The following is a 27789-nucleotide window of genomic DNA, read 5'->3' on the forward strand; positions in this document are numbered from 1 at the left end:
GAGCATTACATAGGCCAAAGGGCATTACAAGATACTCATAATGCCCGCTCCTGGTGTTAAACGCTGTTTTCCATTCGTGGCCCTCCTTGATCCTAACGAGATTGTACGCTCCTCTCAAATCAAGTTTAGTAAAGACCGTAGCTCCCTTGAAATGGTCAAAGAGTTCTGTAATGAGTGGAATAGGGTAAGCATTCTTAATAGTAAGACGATCAAGACCCCTATAATATATGCATGGTCTTAACTTGCCACCCTTTTTCTTCGCAAAGAAGAAGCCAGCCCCTGCAGGAGAGCAGGATTTGCGGATGATCCCCCGCAACAGAGCATCGGCAACATACTCCTCCATAGCATAATTCTCTGCAACAGACAGAGGGTAATCCCTGCCCTGAGGAGGAATGGCTCCGGGTTGCAGGTATATGGGACAATCGTAAGACTGGTAAGGAGGCAACGTACCAGCACGCACCTTGTCAAAAACGTCTAGGAACTCTTGGTACTCCTCTGGCAATTGAGATACCGAAGAAGTGCACAAGACTTTAACTGGTTTCCGTAGACAAGTGGAAATACATTGCGGGGACCACGACAAAATTTCTGACCTGCACCAGTCGAGACTGGGATAGTGCTTTTGGAGCCAGGGATAACCCAGAACAACCAGAAAATGCGGAGATTTTATCACCTGGAACTGGAGTGTTTCAAAATGGAGAGCCCCAACAGCCATGGACAACCGAGCAGTTTCGTGAGTAACGAGTGCAGGCTGAAGGGGCCTGCCATCAATTACCTCAATACCAAGCAGAACGGACCGAGGCAAAACAGGAATTGAGTGCTTTGATGCAAAAGCACTGTCAATGAAATAGCCCGCAGCACCGGAGTCAACAAGAGCCTGGGTGACTATGGAGGAGTCCACCCAGGAAAGGACAACCGTGACCAAAGGTTTCTCCTTAAGCGGTTCCGGGGACGAGGATAAACCACCCAAGGTTTGCCCCCGACAGGACCTTAGGTGTGAGCATTTCCCAGCCGTGTAGGACAAGACTTCAAAAGGTGGCCCTGTAACCCACAATAGAGGCAGAGCCCCTCCCTCCTCCTAAAGGCCCTCTCCGCCGCAGAGAGATGCATGAATCCCAACTGCATTGGCTCAGCAGTGACTCTGGACCAGGAGGCATGGGAGGAGAGGGAGGCATGGGTGGGAACGAACACGTAGGAGACAACGGAACAGGAGGCTTCTGCAAGTGCTCCTTGAAAGAGGGCCTCTCTCTGAGTCTGATGTCAATTAGGATCAAAAAAGACACCAATGCCTCGAGATCCTCTGGTAAATCTCTGGCAGCATTTTCGTCTTTAATCGCATCAGAGAGCCCATGAAAGAAGGCGGCAACAAGGGCTTCATTGTTCCAACCAACCTCTGCGGCAAGCGTATGGAACTCAAAAGCATACTGAGCAACAAATTTGTACCTTGCTGAATGGACATGAGTCGTTTAGCAGCAGAGGATGAGTGATCAGTAATACCCTTTGAAAGGAGGCCACAAATTCAGGGTAGTTTGAAATCACAGGTTTATTAGTCTCCCACAAGGGATTAGCCCAGTCAAGAGCTCTGTCAGAGAGTAACGAGATGAGAAATTCCACCTTAGCTCTGTCAGAGGGAAACGCCTGAGGTAACATCTCAAAGTAAATGCACACCTGGTTCAAAAACCCTCTGCACTGAATAGGATAACCTCCATATCGCTGTGGTAGAGGTGCAGAACCAGACATGCTCCTGGTAGGACTAGGTGCAGCAGCGGAAACAGGAGCAGCCATAACTTGTGGGACACTTTGGTCCAAATGTGCAGTGCGAGTCAGCAGGGTTTGCAGGGCTAGTGCAAATTAATCCAAGCGGTGATCCTGTTCATCCATCCTGGAAATGATGGCAGGTAAAGGTGGATTATTAGCACCATCAGGATTCATGGCCTTTGCGTAATGTCAGGGTGCCAGGAATCAGACTGAGACGAGAAGTGCAAAAATAATCACACCTTTATTAATAACAAAAAAATAATAAAAAGTCCACAAGTCAAATAACAAGCCAGGAGTCAAAACCAGAGCTGGTAGTCAGACGAGCCGAGTCAGGAGCCAAAGCAAATAGTCAGACGAGCCGGAATCAGGAACAAGGAAAACAGCAGAATCAGGAACAAGCCAGGGATAAGGAACCAGGAAGGACGTCAGGCAGCCAGGTAATACACAGGAACTCTCACAAACAGGTCTGAGACAACGCAAAGGCAGAGCATACAGAACAGAGGCCCTTTTAATAATAAATGATGACATCACAATTCTGAGACTGCATCCTGTCTCACACAGATGATGCACACCAGTCTGGCCATAAAAGGAAGTGCAGGAAATGAGCAGCATCCCCCATAATGCACCATAGTCAGCAAGAGAGGTGAGTAAAATGGCTGCCAGCAGCACATGGCAAACAAAACAGGGAAAAACCCTGACAGATATGCAGAAAAAGGTTGTTGATCTTCACAAAATAGGAAGTAGCTATAGGAAAATAGCAAATGCATTGAAAATGTCAATTTCCACCACCAGGGCAATAATTAAGAAATTCCAGTCAACTGGAAATGTTATGAATCAACTTGGAAGAGGACCTGTGTCTATATTGTCTCAACACACTGTGAAGAGAATAGTTTGAGTGGCCAAAATCTCACCAAGGATCAAACTGCATAAGTAAGTTGCTTATTGGGTCAGAAAGTCTCCAAAACTACAATCTGATGTTACTGGCATCACCACAAGTTATTTGGAAGGGGTTAAAGAAAAAATCCTCTACACTCGCCAAAAACAAACTCAAGCATCTTAAGTTTGCCAGACACTGCTGGAACTTCAAATGGGATTGGGTTCTAATGGTCAGATGAAACTAAAATAGAGCTTTAATCAATAAACACCAGAGGTTGGTTTGGCACACACAGAGAGGTAGCTATATGTAAAAGTACCTCATAGCAATAGTTAAAAATTATGGTGGCTCTTTAATTTTTTGGGGCTGTTTTTCTGCTAGAGGACCATTTTGTTAGGATATGTGGCATAATGGACTCATATATCAACAGATATTAAATGAACACCTGACTGCCTCTGCCAGAAAGCTTAAAATGGGCTGTGGTTGGATCTTCCAGCAGAACAATGATCCAAAACATACAACAAAATCAACACAAAAATAGTTTACTGACCACAAAATCAAGATCCTGCCATGGCCATCCAAGTCCCCTGACTTGAACCCCATAGAATACCTGGGGTTGAACTGAAGAATAGAGGATCTGGAGAGATTCTGTATGGAGGAATGATCTCAGATCCCTGGCCATATATTCTCAAATCTCATCAGGCATTTGAGGAGAAGACTCACAGCTGTTATCTTTGCAAAAGGAGGTAGTATAAAAGTATTGACTAAAAGGGTGCCAATATCTGTGCCACACATATTTAACAAATATTTTTTTTTATAAACCTGTGTTGTGTTTTACAATTGTTTGATATCCACGAGAGCAGATAATAACAAAAGATAATAACAAAAGATTAAAAGTTTAAACAATGAAGACAAATTTTTATATTTACCAAGGGTTCCAATATTAGTAGTGGAGGGCTCTATATGTCAATATATGTATATAGATGTTTGATAAAGGGTAGATTATGCAACTAAATTCATTGAGCCTCGCTTTACCTATCTTTTCTAGCATTTTGGTAACATGCATAGTTGCATGACATGTTAAATATGTAATATATAGCAAATCCAATGGGAACCACTAGCAACTTTGAAGAAAAAACAAACAATAACTGCAGCTTCCATACTTTAAAAGTATGCTTCTGAAAGGGGTTAAGTACATTTTGTAAAAGTAAAATATTTGCATGTTGGTTTTCCTAAGGTAAAGTAGACTTGGTGGATAGAACAAGAGGTGTCTTGGCTAGCTCATAGATGCAAAAGAGGTGCTAGCTGTGGCTATTCTGGGTTTTCTAGAGGAGTGATTAGGATAAGGATTTTTCTTTTATTTTTCTTTAACCTTTTTTTAAAAAAAAATTCTTTTGAGCAGATTTTTTATAGAGGGATGTTTTTATTTCAATTAGTTTAGTTTGTAACGTTTTGAAGGTGCTTTAGTGATGATGGTGAGATTGAATTTGGGCTGACAAAAGGGGCAGGTACAATTTTTTAATGTATTTTATGTAATATTTGTAATGTTCAGGTTAGTTTTTTTTTTTTTGGAAGATGTTAGACTAATGGGTTTTATTGTATTTATAGTAATTTATATATGGTTTAGTTACATATCATCCTCAGGGGAGGTGCACAACATCCAGATGTTGTCTGTAGAAACAACATTAGCAGAAATGTTTACAAGTATCCTCAGCACTTGCACACATTGAGAAAAAACAGAGTTCATCCTGAAAGAGTCACTAAAGTAAAACTTTTTTTCCATGATTTAAATAGAGCATGCAGTTTTAAAAGGCTTTTCAATTTCGTTTTCTTATCATTATTATGATTATTATCATTTGCAAAAGTTTAAAGTGTACACATATATGATTCTGTGATTAGCTGATGGCTGTCACATGACCCAGGGGTGAGGAAATAAAGAGATGTCATATTTATCAGAAAAAATATATTGCATGCTCATTTGAAATTCAGAGTAAGTGCTTTAGCATTGTCTTTTTTTATTATTCATTTGTTTTCTATGCAATTATTTTGTATTTAATGGTCCTTTAAAGGGACACTGAACCCAAATTTTTTCTTTTGTAATTCAGAAAGAGCATGCAATTTTAAGCAACTTTCTAATTTACTCCTATTATAAATGTTTCTTCGTTCTCTTGCTATCATTATTTGAAAAAGAAGGCATCAAAGCTTTTTTTGGTTTCACTACTCTGGACAGCACTTTTTTATTGACGGATGAATTTATACACAAATCAGCAAGGACAACCCATGTTGTTCACCAAAACTGGGCCGGCATCTAAACTTACATTCTTGCATTTCAAATAAAGATACCAAGAGAATGAAGAAAATTTGATAATAGGAGTAAATTAAAAATTTGCTTAAAATGTCATGCTCAATCTGAATCATGAAATAACATTTTTGGGTACAGTGTCCCTTTAAGCAATACAAAAGGAGCATTCATACATTAAAACACTAGAGTTTAAATGAATTGACACTGTGTATGTTAATAAACCTCTACAATGTCTCCTGTGGTTATTTTCAGATTGTTTCCACATGTGGCTGTTTCTAAATAGCTGAGAAATAGTTGTAAAGACGTCCATAATGACCTTTGAGGACTTATCAATTGCCTTGAGATGTCAAATTTGAAAATGTAAAACTAGCCTTGAATAGATAATGAAAAGCGACCCAAAAATGAATTATGATTGCCAAAATCTTTTCGGTCCCATATAAGAGATGAAAGTGCACTATAATGCTCAAGTTGAATTAAATAGTTGCTTTTTCTGCCAGAAATAGAGCCGGAAAGGCCTCAGCCAATAGAATGTGATTAAGGCCTATATATTAAGGTTTTAGCACTTACTCACTAAACAATATATGCACCTGCTTCCAGTGGCCTTCAAGGTTATTAGAAGAGTACGGAGAGTTGTAGATTGTTTAGATAATGAAAAGTAGCCTTGTTGGATATTATAGAATTTGTCAATCAGAACAGACATGAAAAAGGGATTGATTGTGGATAATTCGGAGCATTCTGGTATGGATTTATCACATAAACTACGGCGCAGCATGGGGGGATTTAGAAATATGTGATTGTCATTGTTTGTTTGCTTACTAGACAATAAAACTCTAACTACATTTCAAATTTCATAATTATTAATGTGTTGTTTTTGGCTGTAAATATAGCTAATAAATTCGATGATAAAAGAAAAGGGGAAGTATCTTGTTTCAACACATCATTTAAGAGCCATAGGAACATTAAATCTCTTATCTAGATGGGATAACCCCTGCTCTTTATAATATTGTGTCACATAATATATTTATACAACCAAGGGGAATGAGTGTCTTTAGAGGTAACAGTTTCCTCAAAATAGGCCCAAAGCTGTAAAATATTTGCCATTGGAATAACAACTGACTGATAAAGGGATGTATTTATTGCCTTGTTGAAATAATGGGTTTGCATCCCTGTATGCAGTTTGTGAATGAGAGGGAGCTACTCCATGCTGTATGTATTTTTATATACACATAACTGCAGATGATTCAAATGCTACATACAAGACGTCTGACAAACAAAGGTTCCCTGGATTTAACAAAATAATATGATATTGCTAATATTGGGAATTAAAAAATGTTCTTAGGGCTCCATTTATTAAGCAGAGGAGGCTACCTTTGAGCCTTTACAGTGCAGGTTTGCTCATGGGAACCAGCTTACAATAATATACGAAGTAGAAGTAATTTTTGCCTTTGAAATCTTCCAAAAATGTTGTAAGAGGAAACACATTAGGTTTGTGTCCCAGAAGGGTACCCATGGGTCCAGATCTCAGTTGCAAATGGTAGAAGTGCCAGTGACCCAGAGGTTCCTGAGCATTAACTGGTTACCAAATGAGGACTAAAGAGGTTATTGAAGAATGTTCTTTACTTGGAATTGATAAGAATGTCTCTTCTACTGTACTTCTAGTTAATACATTAGCTGGATTGTTTATGATGTGCTACATTAAAATATTACTTTGAGTTGAAATTGTATGCTGTGATTTCTTTTTTTATAGTGGTGAAGACTTGCCAAATGTTTTTCTGACAAAAACACTCAGAAATTGTATTGTATAGAAGAACTGAATCCAGGTTTTTTATCTTTTGGACTTTTTTTTCTATCTATTTTGTTTATTAATAACAAAACTTTTCTTTTGGTCCATTATTCACTAAGACCTCCCTCTAATAGCGCCATGATATTTTTTTGTAATTGTGATACTTGTAAAGTAGTAAACTTGATATGTTAACCGACATCTGTGGTAGTTCCTTACCAATAAATTCTACCACTCTTTTTGTTTTTATCATTTTTATTTTATAAAATGAAGTTTCATTTTGACTTTACCTTTGCTTTTAAGCCAAAACGTGTGGCCTGCTGGCCTCTCCCAGTACTTTTCACTTTGTATTTCACTTTAGGTTACAGAATGCCCAAGGTTCTTCCCTTCTCTCCTTTTCTTTTTCTTTTTCCCTTTCTTATTTCCTTCCTTATTCATTTCTAAAGCAGCCCATTTGTACAATGTCTTATGCTATTATTATTGCAGATGTATTTTATAACTTGCCGAATATATAATGAATGTTTTATTATTTTGTTTTATTGTAAATTTACTCTTGATTTCAACAGCTCCCCAAAATGCAATAAGCATCAATTAATCCTCCATGCACTGCGCCAACATTGCCTCCAGCTTTGGAAAAGCTTAATTCATTTTATATAAATAGTCTGGCACTATACCAAGAGGCAAACAAATAATGAAGATAACATTTACTATTTTCAGTTCATTGCATAGAGACATGTAGCTGACAGTGGAGTAACAAAGTTGTTATTTTATTAGAAATAAACAGAACGTTTATTATTTTTCTAAAAAAGAATAAAATGCTATTTTTTATTTAAATTAAAAAATGTGCAGGATTTTTTATTTTATATGTATTAAAATATATACACATTTTGAATCGAAATTGACAATAAATGCTAAATAGGCTAGTTAGTGAATAAAATAGTACTGAATGAATAAATTCCCTTGCATGCTTTTGATAGACAGGAAAAGACTTTAAGCAGTCACTATGCATGATAAATTTACTTAATTTACAATGCTTTTGCATCCTGAGTCTATATATGTATTTTACCATTTATTTTGTGAGGGTCAAGCAAATATTTTGCATAAGTTATTCCTTTTTAACAACATTTCTATTAGAGCAGCGACTCCTCAAATCAAGTGCACAAACCAGCAGGAATTCAACATTTGAATTTATCCAAGTACAAGCAAATATGAAAACTGCTAAATAAATATTTGTGCTTGGGTACAGACAGGATAATTCCTATTATTCCACTAAAATCTGTAATCCTCTGTAAATGGTTTACAAATCTAATGAAACAACTGCTCACTATAACAATAAAAAAAAATTTATTTTTTTTTTATAATGCACTTATTACATGATCACAAGTCACTGTGTGTGTAAATCCTATCACGTTTTTTTTTTTTTTTTTTTTATTTAACACATTTTTCTTTTTTCTTTTTCTATTTATTTATTATTCTTCTCTTCACTCACCTCTCTCCATATGGAGAGATTTATTACTAATTACAAAACACAATTACCAAACATGCCAGTTAAAGCCAGAGACAGGAAAAACAGAACCATTATTAATAATGCAGGGAATTTGCCTTTAACAACTACTACTGCAGACAATATTATTCCAGAGTTGCAAGACATAGTAAAACAGATAGCCGAACTTATGTTACCACAATTTGACCAAATTAAAGGAGATATAAGTAACCTGACTATAGAAATTAAAGAGTTTACATCAAGATTAAATGAAGTGAAACAACGCATCTCTGACTTAGAAGACACTAACGGCTAGATTTGAAGTTTGGCGGTAGATGGGATGCTAACGCTACGCGTGGTTTATGTCTAACGCACGGCATTGTTTAACGCTGGTATTTAGAGTTAAAAAAACACCTTCTAACAATACTCCTAACGCGTGTATTTCACACGCAGAATCCTGCCCGCGTTAGACAGTCTCCCATAGAGATCAATGGAAATGCAAACAAACAAGCTTTTTTCATCTAACACTCGATCTCGCGAGAAATACGCACAGCTCGGTCATATGACGCATACCACATCATGCACAACAATAACACGCCGCAAATGTCACAACAACAATCACTAAACAAAGCACAGAAGCATTACACATTCACAAGCGGGGGGAATTTTATTTAAATAAAATACAGGGAATACGCATATACTTTAAGATGCAGAAATACGGAAAATAACGACAAGGAAAAAAAAAATTAACATACACTAGCAAAATACTCGCATTCAATATTACTATATATTAGGACAAACATACATATACAACACTTCACTAATACCACACCATCGCAAATTCACATTTAAACATAATACTATTGGACAATGTTATAGAAAACGAGCACTATGACATCATCGCATTCTACTCATTCCACAAATACTAACTCCAAATGAGCATGCGCAAATTCACACACCTAATACACATTGCACAAATAATAACTAAGAATAAAGCACACCTGAAAACAATTTACAACGCAAACCGGTACATCATTAAACATTTACACAGGGTATATAAGCACCACACAAGCATGCCTTCTTTGACTGTGTTGCTGGTGGGTCTTTGGAGATTGGAGGTTTAAGATTAGAGATTTTGTGCATTATTGTGAGTGAGTTAGTGTTAGTGTGAGAGAGTCAGTTGTTAGTGTTATTGTGAGTGAGTTAGTGGGAGTGGGAGTTAGTGGGAGCGTGAGTGAGTTAGTGGTAGTGGGAGTTAGTGAGAGTTAGTGGTAGTGTGAGAGAGTCAGTTAGTGGGAGCGTGAGTTAGTGGTAGTGTGAGTTATTGAGAGTTAGTGGTAGTAGGAGTTAGTGAGAATTAGTAGTAGTGTGAGTTAGTGAGAATTAGTAGTAGTGTGAGTTAGCGAGCGAGTGATTTTTCTGTACACTTAACACATTTACACGCAAACACATTCAATACATACATACACTTATCAATAACACTACATACACTCCATACCCTATACCCTCTCATACTACACTCCATACCCCATTCCCTGTAGTCCCATTCCCTTTCATCCCATTTACTCTTATCCCATACCCCATCCCCATCCCATCCCCATCCCCTAGTTACATTTAGTTTACATATCCTCCTTTTAGTCTTCTTCTTCATTTTGTTCATTTAAATACTCCTTACCCTCTTTTATTTATATCCCTTTCACACTTTCAGCACTTATTTTGGTCTTTTTAGTTCTTTATTTTGACCCCCTTTCATTTGATCACACTCACTTTTTGTTTGCTTAGTTGGGGTTTAGTTTAGGGAAGAGATGGAGGGCAGGCAGGGGAGAGGTAGAGGGGGGAGGAGAGGGAGGGGGAGAGGAACAGGACAGGAAGGGGGGCAGGAAGCTAGGGGTGGAAGCGGTGGGTGGACCCAGCCACTTGGTTCAAGATGAACAAGTGGCTGGGCCCAGTGGCGGACAGAGTAGGGCTTCACAGTCCGGGAAACAGAGGGCATCGTCACAGGGGAAGGCCAACGCGACTAGGGAGGCGAGGTTTTCGATGGAGGAGAAGGAGGCCCTCGTAGAAGCCTATATTGCCAGGTATAGGAGGCTGCAGCATCAGAAGACCACCCCGACTGAGAAGAGGAAGCTCTGGCAGGAGATAAGGAATGCAGTCAATGCAGTGGGTGGCCGGAACAGAGATATGGACTCTATTAAACATCGATACCGGGACTGCAAGATGGATCTTAAGAAAAAGTTAAGCCGGGAGGCCCGACATGCCGCAGGAACCGGTGGCGGCCCTGCACTGGAAATCGATTACTGCCGATGGGAGGAAATGTTGCGTCCCAGCATCTCCGAGGTGGATATAGTCGTATCGGAGGAATTGATACCGGGAACCTGCCATTCTCATCTGACGGTAAGCTCATTTAAGAATAAATTAACATACTAATGTATTTCAAGGGACACTATACGCAAACCTTTACTTTCATGATTAAGGTAGAGAATACAATTTTAAACAACATTCCAATTTACTTATATTACCTAATTTGAATCATTCTTTAGATATACTTTAATGAAGAAATAGCCATGCACACGGTGAACCAATCACAGGAGGCAGCTATATTCAGCTACCAATCAGCAGCTTCTAAGCATATCTAGATATGCTTTTCAGCAAAGAATATCCAGAGAATCAAGCTAATTAGATAAGAAAAGTACATTAGAAAGTTGATTATAATTGTAAAAAATCATGAAAGATAAAACATTGGGTTTCATGTCCCTTTAAGGATCAGATTAATGCTATTACGTTGTTTACACGCATTCACAATTACTTTGCGGTTACATCAGTATCTAGGCTATAGGTTAGGTGTGCATTTAAACAGACTGAAAACAAACGCGAAAACATTCAGATTGACCAGAGATATCACAAACACGGTTTAGAAAATGCAGAAATCGTATTGATTGTTAGATTTCAAAGTGGATTAATGAGGCTGCATTTGTAATTGTATCATAAGCTAAGTAATTTAAAGCTTTATTTGGAAATATGCTAATATATACATTTCTTTCTTTTTCAAATATACAGAGTCTGGGGAGGAGGCAGCACAGCAAATACAGGCTCCTCCTTTTCCCCGGGATGAGAGTGGTGGGGATGAATCTCCACCTCGGAGGGAAGAGGCCCCCCTTGACGAAGAGACCCCCCTTGACGAAGAGGGCCCCCTTGACGAAGAGGCCCCGGAAGCAGAGGAAGAGGCCGCGGAACCAGAGGCCCCTCAAGGACCAGCAGGCTGCCGTGCACCAGCAGGCCGCCGTGCACGGGCACCCCGCCATGCACAACAAGAGGAAATAGCGGAGGTACGGGTTCTACTAGACTACATTGACCAGATGCGTAACTCCCGGATACAAAATATAGAAGGCAGAACTAGAATTATTGAAGGACAAAACAAAATCATTGAAGGCCAAACCCAAATCATACACCTCCTTACTCGAATAGAAGAAGGCCAAAACAGAACCTTTAGACTCCAACAAGAGATGTTTAATTTCTTCCGGGAGGCGCATGCTGGTCTGCCTCCTGCTGGTCTGCCTCCTGCTCCTGGGCCTCCTGCTCCTGGGCCGCCATCTGCTTAGCCTCCTGCTCCTGGGCCGCCATCTGCTGGGCCTCCTGGGCCGCCATCTGCTGGGCCTCCTGGGCCGCCATTTGCTGGGCCTCCTGCTCCTGGGCCGCCATCTGCTGGGCCTCCTGCTCCTGGGCCGCCATCTGCTGGGCCTCCTGCTGCTGGGCCTCCTGCTGCCGGGCCATCTTCTCCTGCCGGCTCATCTTCTCCTGCCGGCCCATATTCTCCTTCCGGCCCATCTTCTCCTGCCGGCCTATCTCCTCCTGCCGGCCCATCTCCTCCTCCTCACCTTGGTCGTCCCAGTACTCTTCCTTCCACTCTTCCCACAACATCTCCAATGAGAACTCGTCGGAGTCGGCAGTTGACCCTCCCAGAGCCTCAGCCCCGTGGGAAGAGGGGAAGGAAGAGGAAGTAAGTATTTGTTTTCATGTTTAATGTTTTTGTTATTTAATGTGTAATGGATAGGTATGTGATGATGTGGTTTTCATACACTTGTGGACCACACTCTGTATATAATCTACTTCTATGGGACCGGGTCCATGGAGGCAGATTGTTTGCAGAGTGTGGGTTATAAGTTTGTGAAAACCACATCATCACATACCTATCCTTGTTCATTATATTGATTGGTTTCTGTGATGTGATGTCCAAACTGTTTCCCGAAATGCAAAAAAAATGACCATTACAATTATCCATGATGGCATATTACTGTTTGAATGCCAATAACACAGCTTAAAGGGACAGTCAGAATTATTGATTACAAAGAAAACACTGTATTACGCATTATCAAGTTTGAAACAACAAAACATGGAGAAATACGTGTGACTTATGTGCTTACCCTTGTATCTATGCCTATGAAAAATGACCACTTATTTGTTGTTCTGACATAACAACATTTTACACAATCAATGATCAATACATGGTAAATATGCTGTATGAGCTCAAGGTTTTAGATATACAAATGCTATCCAAATGCCCTCTAGTGGTCAAATTGCATAATGATTACATGCACTCTTCAAGCTCTAAGAAATGAGCACACAAACCTCATAGGTTTAGCTAGAAAATTAAAATGAACACAGACAAATGATTAATTGGTGAGAAACCTTTGATATCATTGATATTACAAAATTGACTTTTTTAATAATGCAAAACATTATTTGTTTTCTAAACTGTCCCTTTAACAAAATTACATATGCTAATATATAATATTTGCAGATTGTGGTATATCTACATGTACTTGTTCAAACAATAAATATTGAAAACAGATTTATATTGACGTGTTAAATAAAGTCTATTTTCTTAAAGAGACATTATTGTGTTAATTTCTTTTTAGAAAGACATTTGTTTTAACAATGAATATGGTTTAAAGTCCTTTTAGGAGTGGGGCGGGGGGAAATATGCTAACAATAATATATTTGGAGATTAACCAATGTGGAACTCATACATGATACAAAAATCAACATTTGCATTAAAGGGACAGTATACTATATTTTTAACAGAACTGCATGTAAGACACTACTAGAAACAACAAGATTAACATATACTGATATCAATATTACAAAGCTTTAAACACTTTCTAAGAAAATCGGGTTATCTCTATTGAAAATATAGATGAACCCCCATTACAACCGTAAAACAAGACAATACCCCATCATTAACATATGAAAAGACCCTTTACACAAACAGGAGAAAGCTGGAGATGGTACTCACATGAAACTTTGAGGCTTGGCGAGGAGTCTGAAAATGACTTACATTTTATTTGAACAGAAGCAAAATGAGACGTGTATTTGGTAAACAATGGACTATATAACTAGAGACCAAAAAAAAAATTTGGGTTTTTAATGTGAGTGTCTAATGAACCTTTAATAAAATATACGACGAAATTACATTTAGAAGAAGTCGGCATCATATATTTAGCATATGATAAAGATAAATGCATATTGATTACTTTATTCTAACACAATAGGGCATATTTATGAATTAGATATCTTTAACATTAAACACAACAGTCATTTTTCATAAAAAGGAACATATTGTTGACAAACATATTAAACAACATGGACTATAGAGATTTGCACTTGCCTCGAAATATCTTATGCATGAAAACATTTTGCTTTCATTCGTTTATTCAACCAGACATCCAGCAAAAGAGAATGTGGTGGTCTTTATCAGCTATGGGTCAACAATGTAACATGATGCAAACAATCCATATTCGCCATGTTTTTAAACCTGTCTTCTCATTCACAAACGTGTTTAACGTGCACAAACAAATATTGCGGGACTACGTAATACAATCAGACGTTTTTTTACCTTTGCATGTGACGTCTTAATTAACATGGCGCTTCCTTGATCACGTAAGAACGCAAACCAAAAAAAGGCTCATTCTTGATCGCGTCAAAACGCCATCCAATAAAAGGTGCATCCTTGATCGCGTAAAAACATCAGTCAATACAAGGAATCATTGGACAGCCTGGCAGGTGACGTCTTAAGCAACATGGCGCATCCGAGATCGCTGAAAAACCGCAGCCAATACAAGGACTCAGTTGACAGCTTGGCATATCAATAAGAAACGTATTTATATTTTAGTAACTAGTATGTGTCTAGATTGCTATCTACGAAATCATGAATCATCTTTTTGGACTTGACTGTCCCTTTAACTATAGCTATGGTGTATATCTTTAACATTTAAAAGATACACATGAGAAATACATATGCCATTGAGGTTTTAAGATATGTTTAGATTGTTTGGGAATAACAATAATGACACATGTATTGATCAAACGTGTAATTTATTCAAGTTGAAATATGGTCAGCCTACCTATAGCCATATATGGGAGGAGAAGTAATTTGTTAAAAAAATTTGAAAAAAATATTCCTCATCTAAAATATGCGCATTACACACAGAGATTGATTTGGTTACACTTTTACAATAAGATAGAATTGAAAATTAAATACATGTGCTGTCAACATTACAATAAGATTGTTTATTAATAAGATTATATGTCCTTGTTCATGTAAAAAGGACAAAAACGCTTTAGAAATGGAAATCCATTCATTAACAATTGTGCTCACAACACTTAAAGGGACATGATTTAAAGTTTTAAAAAGAGGATACACAGAGACAATACTATTTCAATAAAATGAACACTTTACAGGGATTATATCATTGTATCAATCCTCAGATCATTTGTTAAAGGTGCATCAATTCATGCAGAGTTTATAAATACACACATGGATGTGAAATTTGAAATATACATATATATACACAAATAACAATCTATATATACATATATAAAAGAATTACTATGCTAATCATAATCATGCAATGATAAAGCTTTTAGAAAAATATATAAAGACAAATAATAAAATTACATTGGAGATGTTAATCTTAAAGTCATTTACAATTGTATTACATATATGATTCAGGAAACACCATTATTTTTGGTAGGTCCCTTTAAGGATCAACCAGATAAACTAGAGATTTCAATCAATGACATGAATAAGGAGGACAAAGAATCGTGCAATGACATGTCTTTTATTATTATGTCAGAAAACATCAACAACGTTTATAAATAATCTTGTAAAGATCATGAAAATTGGAGCCATATGACAAGGTAACAGAGTGCATCACAGTCCATGAAGAGAGTTGCCAAGGGCCAGCATAGCCCATTGGAGACATATGACAAGGTAACAGAGTGCATCACAGTCCATGAAGAGAGTTGCCAAGGGCCAGCATAGCCCCATTGGAGCCATATGACAAGGTAACAGAGTGCATCACAGTCCATGAAGAGAGTTGCCAAGGGCCAGCATAGCCCCATTGGAGCCATATGCCAAGGTAACAGAGTGCATCACAGTCCATGAAGAGAGTTGCCAAGGGCCAGCATAGCCCCATTGGAGCCATATGACAAGGTAACAGAGTGCATCACAGTCCATGAAGAGAGTTGCCAAGGGCCAGCATAACCCCATTGGAGACATATGACAAGGTAACAGAGTGCATCACTGTCCATGAAGAGAGTTGCCAAGGGCCAGCATAGCCCCATTGGAGCCATATGACAAGGTAACAGAGTGCATCACAGTCCATGAAGAGAGTTGACAAGGGCCAGCATAGCCCCATTGGAGACATATGACAAGGTAACAGAGTGCATCACAGTCCATGAAGAGAGTTGCCAAGGGCCAGCATAGCCCCATTGGAGCCATATGACAAGGTAACAGAGTGCATCACAGTCCATGAAGAGAGTTGCCAAGGGCCAGCATAGCCCCATTGGAGACATATGACAAGGTAACAGAGTGCATCACAGTCCATGAAGAGAGTTGCCAAGGGCCAGCATAGCCCCATTGGAGCCATATGACAAGGTAACAGAGTGCATCACAGTCCATGAAGAGAGTTGCCAAGGGCCAGCATAGCCCCATTGGAGCCATATGCCAAGGTAACAGAGTGCATCACAGTCCATGAAGAGAGTTGCCAAGGGCCAGCATAGCCCCATTGGAACTATATGACAAGGTAACAGAGTGCATCACTGTCATATCACAGTAATTCTCAATCTCTATACTTCATGTTTTCCACGTTTCACTGTCCCTTTAAACATAATATCACATGACCGTTATGCCTTTATAAGCCCTCCTCTCTAATTCATCGATGCTTGGTAATTTGATTCGCATGAGGAGTGATCACAACTTTCAAGAAGCTCTCTCTATTTTCGTCAAGTTGTTTTCTAACTTTATATCTGCAAAGTTCTCTTCAATCACAGGACAGCATACTTCATTCTGAAACGCTAACTGACATACAGCGTGTCTGCAGTAGTTCGGCGTCTGATGTCATCAGCACTCCGGGAGTCAGTGTCGCAGCTCCTCTCTGTTGCCGGATTCTACACTGCTTCTCAGGACAACTTATTGCTAGCTAGCAAAGTCTTCACAAGTACACGCTGGTCATGAAGTGTTGGGTATCGTACTAAACATAAAGTTATTGCTGAAGTTACGCTAATTTCATATGTTCCTAAGACTGTATATACTAACAAATCAAGCTTATACATATACGTTACTAATGGAAAGTGTGCATGTTTAACATCTTCTGCATATATCATGGTTATTTCTGCATACAATACACTGCCATAACAATTCTGCTGCATTCATAAATAAGGTTGCATATGAACTTTACTAACCTGAACATTTAAGCATTGTACCTGAGTGATAAGCTACAATCTATTTAAAGAGATACTAACAGAGCTTCAATTACATAAAGTTATAATTTATTCTATATTCAAAGAGATTATCTATTGTTTAGCAAATGCTATTATATTACTTAGGAGAGTATTAGCACATTCACATTGTTGTGCATATCTCCAGCAACTAAAGATAGTTGTAATTTACTTTTGACCTAAACAGGTCACCCTCAGTCAATGAGCAGAATAAGGTTCCTAGTTTATCAAGGTACCTAGGTTTGGTGTGAGACTGAGTGGAGTAGATACAACTGGGTTCATATTAATTATATAATAAATCCTCACATATTACCAAGCCACCCTTAACCCACTTGTATCTATAATGGATGTTACTGAATTGTCCAACCGTGTTGGAACCCTTTCTCAAAATATGGATATAATGATCCAGGGTCTTAGGGACCTCCAAGTTGAAAATCAGGAATTACGAAAATATATTAGGGATCATGTACCTGCTCAAACTTTACCATCACCTCTTGTTTCTCCTGAGCCACAAATATGTCCACCTGAGAGATTTTCTGGAGACAGAACTCAATTTAGAGACTTTAAAAATTCATGTACTTTATTATTTTCATTGAAACCAAGAACCTATCCTACCGAAAGGGTTAAAGTTCTAACGGTAATTTCTTATCTCACTGGTGAAGCCAAGGCATGGGCTAATGCATACTATGAGAAAGAAGATCCTATCTTAAACTCATTAGAATCATTTTTTAATGCCATGTCCTTACTATATGAAGATCACGACAAACAAGCTTCAGCAGAAAATTCTATCAGACATCTGCGACAAGGTAGACGCCCTGTAGAAGAATATATAACTGATTTCAAAAGATGGGCACCTGACACACAGTGGAATAACCCAGCATTGACAAATCAATTCCGTATTGGATTAGCGGATGCTCTAAAAGATGAATTGGCACGTGTGGTTATTCCTAAGGACTTAGAAAATCTTATGACCTTGTCTATATCTATTGATCGTCGTTTGAGGGAAAGGAAGATTGAAAGAGGGTCATCAGAATTATCCACCAAGAAAGCCTATAGCTCTCATTCAGTTTCCACTGTCCGTTCAACAGATGAGCCTATGGAGATAGGTTTTGTCAAAGGTCCTCTTAAACCTGAAGAAAAGGCTAGACGAAGACAACTTAATCTTTGTTTATATTGTGCTGCTAAGGACCACGGAGTAAAGGAGTGTCCAATTCTGTTAAAATCAAAAAAGGGTAAGCAAGAGATAGCTCATTTAAATGAGACTGTTATAAAAAACTCATCTCACTTTACTCTTTCTGTTTGTCTACAGTGGGATCAACATCAACTTAAAGCCCAGGTGGTAATCGATTCAGGAGCAACTAATAATTTCATTCATTCATCTTTTGTTGAAAATCACAAGATTCCTATAATTAAAAAATTAATTGCATTACCTATTCGAGTTGTTGATGGTTCTTTTATCAATTCAGGTCCTGTTACCCATCATACAGATCCATTATCATTAACATTTTCATCAGGTCACTCTGAATTGTGTACCTTTGAGGTTATTCATTCTCCTTTGTACCCCATAATTCTAGGACTTTCATGGCTGAAGAAACATCAACCAACCATCTCATGGAATAGTGGTACTATTTCCTTCGACTCACTATATTGTAAAAAACACTGTACACAATCACAAACTATATTACAGGTTGATATCACAAATATACCAACAGAGTACTCAGATTTTTATGATGTTTTTGATAAGGTTGAGGCTCAATCTCTACCTCCCCACAGACCCTACGACTGTCCTATCGATTTAAAACCAAACAGTAAAATCCCTTATGGTCGTATATATCCACTCTCTGAACCAGAACTGCTTCATCTCAAAGGATATCTTGAGGAAAATCTAAAGAAAGGTTTTATTCGGCCTTCTACATCTTCAGCTGGTGCCGGGATCTTTTTCGTGAAGAATAAAGATGACAGTCTCAGGCCTATAATTGACTATAGACAACTGAACAACTGTACAATAAAAAATAGATATCCTTTACCTCTTATTCCAGAACTCATAGAGAGGTTACAGGGTGCTACCATTTTCACCAAACTGGATTTAAGAGGTGCATATAATTTAATTAGAATTCGCAAAGGTGATGAATGGTTAACTGCCTTTCGCACTAGGTATGGTCTCTATGAGTATTGTGTCATGCCTTTTGGTTTGTGCAATGCACCTGCAACTTTTCAGTTTTTCATTAATGATGTTTTCAAAGATTTACTTGACACATACATTGTCATTTATTTGGACGATATTCTCATTTATTCAAATTCCAAAGAGGATCACATACAACATGTCAGAACAGTTCTTTCAAGATTAAGACAGAACAACTTATATGTTAAGGCAGAAAAATGTATATTCAATTCTGATACTATTTCTTTCCTGGGGTATCATATTTCACCAAAAGGAATATCCATGGAGGACAACAAAGTACAAGCTATCACTAACTGGCCTATTCCAAAAAATAAGAAAGAGCTCCAGAGATTCCTAGGATTCTCAAATTTTTATAGAAAATTTATTAAAGGTTTCTCTACTATCGCAAAACCTCTCACACTACTCACCCGAAAGAATAACAAATACCACTGGAACCAACAGGCAGATGATTCTTTTAACGCTCTCAAACATAGTTTCATTACCGCTCCAATTCTACAATTCCCAGATCCATCGAAACAATATACATTAGAAGTAGATGCATCCGAATTTGCAATAGGAGCCATTCTGTCTCAAAAAGATTCTTCTACCAACATGCTTCATCCTGTCGCATATTATTCTCGGGTTATGAATTCGGCCGAAATTAATTACCCAATTGGGGAAAAAGAACTTCTAGCCATCAAGGCTGCATTAGAATTTTGGAGACATCTATTAGAAGGCGCAAGATTTCCAATCATCATATTTACAGATCATCGTAATCTACAATATCTAAAAACTAACAAAAGTCTTTCCTCCAGACAAGTCAGATGGAGTTTATTCTTTACTAGATTTGATTTTATAATCACTTATCGTCCAGGAGTAAGAAATACAAAGGCAGATGCTCTATCTAGATATTCAACTCCATTAACTGAGAGTTCTGAACTAAACTCAATAATACCACCAGAAAAATTCATTGGCCTCTTAGTGGGGAAAACATCTATTCTCAAAGAACAACAACAGAATGATCCATTGATTAATGATTCTAGGATTCATAAAGGTAATGATGGATTTTTCTACCATGGTCATGCACTGTATGTTCCAGAATCTCTTAGGAATTACATTTTAGCTATGGCACATGATATTCCACTTTCAGGACATCCTGGTTTCAAGAAAACTCTTCATTTAATTCAAAGGGATTTCTGGTGGCCGCATATGATTCAGTCTGTAAAACAGTACATACAAGGGTGTGCTGTATGTACCAAATGTAAATCTCAAAGAATTCACCCTTATGGTTTACTTCTATCTCTTCCAATCGCTGACAGACCTTGGCAAGATATTGCCCTAGACTTCATTGTCGATCTACCTCCCTCTTCTAACAACACAGTCATCCTGGTTGTTGTGGATCTCTTTTCAAAAATGGCACATTTTATACCTATTCACACTTTGCAAACAGCTTCAGAAACAGCAGATTTGTTCATCAAACATATTGTCAGATTGCATGGGTTACCTAAGTCTATTACGACTGACAGGGGTACACAATTTACCTCTCGATTTTGGACACAACTCTGTTCTAGTTTGCATATTGATCGCCGTTTGAGTTCAGCTTACCATCCTCAAACAAACGGTCAGACCGAAAGGACTAATCAGAGTTTAGAGCAATATCTAAGATGCTACTGTACATTTCAGCAAGACAACTGGTCTTCTCTTCTACCTACTGCTGAATTCTCCTATAATAACACCATTAATTCATCTACCAATACAACTCCATTTTTCATTAACTATGGGTTTCATCCCTCTTATCATCTTCTTCAAAGATCAGAAAGTTCTTGTCCCTTGGTAAATGACACTGTGAATACAATTGCTGAAGGATTCATTCAACTAAAACAGATTTTACTACAATCTCAAGAAAGGCAAAAACGTTATTATGACTTAAGGAGAACGAAACCTCCTGAGTATAAGGTGGGAGATCTAGTTTGGTTGTCTTCTAAACACTTGAAGCTTCACATTCCCAGTAAAAAGCTTGGTTCTCTGTTTATTGGTCCTTACAAAATTATTAGGATTGTTAATGCTAATGCTGTCACTTTACAACTACCAAGTTCTTTTAAGATACATCCAACATTTCATGTATCCCTTTTGAAACCTTATGTTCCAGTCAGAGATCAAGTCTTGACAACTCAAGTTCCGACACTCATTGAGGATGAAGTATCATATGAAATTGATTCCATTTTGGATTCTAGATTCTATAAGAATTCTCTACAGTATTTAGTTCGGTGGAAAAATTATTCATCAGAAGAGGATTCTTGGGAACCATCCACTAACTTATCAGCCCCTAGATTGGTATCTCTGTTTCATCGCAGACATCCAGACCGTCCCAAACCCTGATCTGCGGAGCAGATCGTTAAGGGGGGTGTCCTGTCATATCACAGTAATTCTCAATCTCTATACTTCATGTTTTCCACGTTTCACTGTCCCTTTAAACATAATATCACATGACCGTTATGCCTTTATAAGCCCTCCTCTCTAATTCATCGATGCTTGGTAATTTGATTCGCATGAGGAGTGATCACAACTTTCAAGAAGCTCTCTCTATTTTCGTCAAGTTGTTTTCTAACTTTATATCTGCAAAGTTCTCTTCAATCACAGGACAGCATACTTCATTCTGAAACGCTAACTGACATACAGCGTGTCTGCAGTAGTTCGGCGTCTGACGTCATCAGCACTCCGGGAGTCAGTGTCGCAGCTCCTCTCTGTTGCCGGATTCTACACTGCTTCTCAGGACAACTTATTGCTAGCTAGCAAAGTCTTCACAAGTACACGCTGGTCATGAAGTGTTGGGTATCGTACTAAACATAAAGTTATTGCTGAAGTTACGCTAATTTCATATGTTCCTAAGACTGTATATACTAACAAATCAAGCTTATACATATACGTTACTAATGGAAAGTGTGCATGTTTAACATCTTCTGCATATATCATGGTTATTTCTGCATACAATACACTGCCATAACAATTCTGCTGCATTCATAAATAAGGTTGCATATGAACTTTACTAACCTGAACATTTAAGCATTGTACCTGAGTGATAAGCTACAATCTATTTAAAGAGATACTAACAGAGCTTCAATTACATAAAGTTATAATTTATTCTATATTCAAAGAGATTATCTATTGTTTAGCAAATGCTATTATATTACTTAGGAGAGTATTAGCACATTCACATTGTTGTGCATATCTCCAGCAACTAAAGATAGTTGTAATTTACTTTTGACCTAAACAGGTCACCCTCAGTCAATGAGCAGAATAAGGTTCCTAGTTTATCAAGGTACCTAGGTTTGGTGTGAGACTGAGTGGAGTAGATACAACTGGGTTCATATTAATTATATAATAAATCCTCACAATCACAGTCCATGAAGAGAGTTGCCAAGGGCCAGCATAGCCCCATTGGAGCCATATGACAAGGTAACAGAGTGCATCACAGTCCATGAAGAGAGTTGCCAAGGGCCAGCATAGCCCCATGTGAGCCATATGACAAGGTAAAAGAGTGCAACAGGCACAACAATAAACAGAAAAAAAGGCCAAATGGCAACTATAAAAAAAACATCAACATGTGGACGGAGGATTCTTATCTGCGCCCTTGGAGCATCTCCAGATCCTCCACTTACTGGTCATCCCCTTCATCGTCCTGTGCATGTCCAGCTACAGATTCAAGCTTTGAGTTCCACTGCCTCATCTGATGTAGAGTCATATGCTGAACCTGTAGCTGGGCCTGCATGGTGTCGGACAGCTGCGTTCCTCAACACGGCCTGCTCTATGCGTGCTAGACCTTCGAGCGTGAGCCATGTTGAGTCACAGCCTAAAATAAAGAAAAAATCAAATATTAATGATAATTACACAACAGACAAAATAAAAAACAAAGATACATTGTCATCATAATGACAAATAATTCTTTAAATTAATTTGTTGACATTGATTATTTACACATGAAATATGTTATTCAGATTGACCTAAACCATTAAATGGACATTTTAATCCAACATGTTGTCCCCTTTAATTGGTTTTTGATGATCCACTTTTACAGCTTGAGTGTCTAAAATCTTGTTAAAGGATTTACATTGTACTTACATTAGCAATTTTAAGATTTTTGTTATACTGTGGTAGGCACACCTATCCTTAAACATTTTGGCGTTGAGGACAAGCTGTGTAAACATAGCAACCAGAAGAAATTACATTCCCACTGGGTTATACAAGAGATAATGTATGAACATTTGTACATAAATGTTTGGATCCAAATAGTGGTGATTGGTATATGTAGTGATATCAAATTAAAGGGACAGTAAACCTAAATAATTTAGTTACTGATTCAGATAGAGCATGACATTAAAAAGAATTATTAATTTACTTGTATTCTTTAAATGTTTGAATTCTCGAGCTATATTTTAAATGCAAGAATGTAAGTTTATAGGGCAGGCCATTTTTGGTTATCAACTTTGATTGTCCCTGCTGATTGATGGATACATTCATCCAACAATAAAGAAATGATGTACATATTTTTCAGGAATAAAAAATAAAAAATAGGCATTTCTTTGTTTCAATAAAGATAGCAAGAGAATGAAGAATAATTGATAAGAGTAGTAAATTATAAATTTGATTAACATTGCATGCTCTATTTGAATCACAATAGAAACAATTTTCATTCAGTGTACCTTTAAGTATCTTATAATGTTGATTTTGAATGATACTTACAGCTGTGCCTGGGAAGGACAATCCGACACCCAGGACAATGAAGGTTGAGACAGGGGGGAGGGATGGGGATTGGGTTGGGGAGGGATGGGGTAGCCCGTACAGCTGGGGAGTGGTGAGTTGGGGGCTGGGCAGCTGGGGTAGCTGTACGGGCCAAAAGACGGGGAGAGCGGCGAAGGGGGACGAAGGGGCATTTTTTGGGAGGGACAGGATAGGAAAAATGGGAAGGGCCGGGAGGGTCTGTGGTCTGTGGAGGGGCAGGTGGCTGGGCAGGGGGCTGGGCAGGGGACTGGGTAGGGGGCTGGGCAGGGGGCTGGGCAGGGGACTGGGCAGGGGACTGGGACTGGGCAGGGGAGGAACAATGATGACCAGAAGAGGAGGATCCATCTGAAATAAATATTATAAATATATTAACATCTCATACATCATGAAATCCAATCAACGCATTTCAACTTGATTATGTTTGCAATATACTTAGAAGTGTGTTTGAATTTCTAAACAATGATGACATGAGGATATGGTATGCATATAGGCACTCAGATGAATATCAATGACTGTCTGTACAATTATAAAATGATTATTGTGGTTTGGCCTAGAATATGCATGTGACATCATGATGGCATGAATTTCAAATCCAAATATTTAACCCCTTAATGACAACTGACGTACCAGGTACGTCCTGCAAAAACTAGCAGTTAGTGACAATGGACTTACCTGGTACGTCAGTTGTTTAAGAGAGTGCTGGAAGCTATCGCAATTGCTTCCAGCAGCTCTCAGGGTATTGCAGTGATGCCTCGATATGGAGGCATCCTGCAATACCTTTTAACAAGCCTCCAATGCAGAGAGAGCCACTCTGTGGCCCTCTCTGCACCGGTATCAATGGTGCAGTGTTGCCAGTACCCAAGATGGCGGCAATTAAGTAGCAGGGAGGGTTAAAGAGCTGTTTGGTGGGGGATCAGGGAGGTTGGGGGCTAAGGCAGGGCTCCATTACAGCAGAATACATTTAAAAAAAAAATAAAATAAAAAAAACTCCTTTTATTTAGTACTGGCAGACTTTCTGCCAGTACTTAAGATGGCGGGGACAATTGTGGGGTGGGGGAGGGAAGAGAGCTGTTTGGGAGGGATCAGGGGGTGGGATGTGTCAGGTGGGAGGCTGATCTCTACACTAAAGCTAAAATTAACCCTGCCAGCGCCCTACAAGCTACCAAATTAACTCCTTCACCGCTGGGCATAATTCACGTGTTGTGCGCAGCAGCATTTAGCGGCCTTCTAATTAACAAAAAGCAATGCCAAAGCCATATATGTCTGCTATTTCTGAACAAAGGGGATCCCAGAGAAGCTTTTACAACCATTTGTGCCATAATTGCACAAACTGTTTGTAAATAATTTCAGTGAGAAACCTAAAATTGTGAAAAAATTTAAAGGTTTTATTTTATTTGCTCGCATTTGGCGGTGAAATGGTGGCATGAAATATACCAAAATTGGCCTAGATCAATACTTGGAGTTGTCTACTACACTAAACTAAAGCTAAAATTAACCCTAGAAGCTCCCTACATGCTCCCTAATTAACCCCTTCACTGCTGGGCATAAAACACGTGTGGTGCGCAGCGGCATTTATCGGCCTTCTAATTACCAAAAAGCAACCCCAAAGCCATATAAGTCTGCTATTTCTGAACAAAGGCGATCCCAGAGAAGCATTTACAACCATTTGTGCCATAATTTCAGAAGCTGTTTGTAAATAATTTCAGTGGGAAACCTAAAGTTTGTGACAAAATGTGTGAAAAAGTGAACATTTTTTTTAATTTGATCGCATTTGGCGGTGAAACGGTGGCATGAAATATACCAAAATGGGCCTAGATCAATACTTTGGGATGTCTTCTAAAAAAAAATATATACATGTCAATGGATATTCAGGTATTCCTTACAGATATCAGTGTTCCAATGTAACTAGCGCTAATTTTGAAAAAAAAGTGGTTTGGAAATAGCGAAGTGCTACTTGTATTTATGGCCCTATAACTTACAAAAAAAGCAAAGAACATGTAAACATTGGGTATTTCTAAACTCAGGACAAAATTTAGAAACTATTTAGCATGGGTGTTTTTTAGTGGTTGTAGATGTGTAACAGATTTTGGGGGTCAAAGTTAGAAAAAGTGTGTTTTTTCCATTTTTTCCTCATATTTTATAAAAAAAATTATAGTAAATTATAAGATATAATGAAAATAATGGTATCTTTAGAAAGTCCATTTAATGGCGAGAAAAACGGTATATAATATGTGTGGGTACAGTAAATGAGTAAGAGGAAAATTACAGCTGAACACAAACACCACAGAAATGTAAAAATAGCCATTGTCATTAAGGGTAAGAAAATTTAAAAATGGTCCGGTCATTAAGGGGTTAAACAAATCCAAGCATATCTTCATGCTGCCTGATATATAAAGGGGGCAGTAGTGTATTTTAACAGACAAATAATATTCCTTTTTAAAGTGCAAAAGCTGTAGACTTTGAATGTCTTCAATAAAATGATTTCCAATAAAGCAACATGTTGGAAACATGTTAGATATATTTCACATACCATCAGACTTCAAGGGAGCCTCTTCCTCCTCCGTCCCACATGTTAAATCAATCTCTGTAAAACATAACATGTTGTGTACACGTTAAGATCAGATATTATAACATATGTTACTGTTGCTCAAAGACACACATCAATGTTGCATTAAAGATATACACACCCAAAGTTATGATTTACATAATTTTGATGGAGCATACAAATGACATTAGATTTGTTATTCTCAATGAATCAGATTTTCAATTTATTGTTTGTATTAATTTTAGAATCCTAAAAGCATAGTACATTGAACATTTAAGATTTCTCATGTGTGTATCACTTGATGATTGTTGTCAAAAATGAACATTGAAACAAACATATGCTATACATCTTCTGAATAACAAAGGTGTAGTCTAAGAAAGTTTTAATTATTAATCTTTCAATATTCAAATAAAATTAATATATAATCAGAGGAGTAAATGATATGTTTGTTTCAAATGTTATGCTTCATCAGAATCATGCTCATAATATTGATTAACAATACACCTTCAATGACATATAAATGAGTCAATGGACTTACCAGAAGCCCGCAAAGGCAGCTCTGTGTCAGTGCTGGATTCCTCTGGGCTCCCCACACCAACTCTCTCTATGAATGATATAGATATATATTAGTGAACACATTTGGGATAGCACTAAATCAAATCTGTATCAATTTATCAGAATAATCAACTTGAAAATGTGAAGAATAGAGCAGTCATTATTAAAAAAATGCTTGATTGAATCAAGGGGATTCTGTTAAAAATGATGTATTGAACATATGTTTAATTTCTGACTATATTAGACATCAAACTCATCTCATACGATGCTATTGCATATCTAAATATACCCATTGATCAATGTTCTTAAAAGAATACACACAAACCACATTTTGAATAACAGCTGTTGACAAATATAAACAAAGACATGTGGCACATCGAGCCATTTGTGCAATGTACAGTAATCTTGTTTAGGACACAACACATATTGATCACAATACCAAACCAAATTGATTAGTACAAATATGTAATCATGGTGCTGTTAGAGTATGCTTATATCTATAAAGTAACTCCAACAGTGAATATGTGAATTATATATCAATATTGTCTAATCCAAAGAATGTAAGGATTAATGAATCTATTGTTTATTAAAGGGACACTGACATGATTTATTTCAGTCATTGATTTCACTGTTCAAACTGTTCCAAATGATTTAACATTGACTCCTATTATAATTGTAATGTTGCTACATTTTAATCTTAAAGGCAGATAAGCAATATTGGATTCAATAAATATTGTTTGTTGAAGGTATCCACCAAAAATCAATAAAAACCCAGGT

The sequence above is a fragment of the Bombina bombina genome, chromosome 1 (assembly GCF_027579735.1).
Source record: "Bombina bombina isolate aBomBom1 chromosome 1, aBomBom1.pri, whole genome shotgun sequence".
In the NCBI taxonomy this organism is placed as follows: Eukaryota; Metazoa; Chordata; class Amphibia; order Anura; family Bombinatoridae; genus Bombina; species Bombina bombina.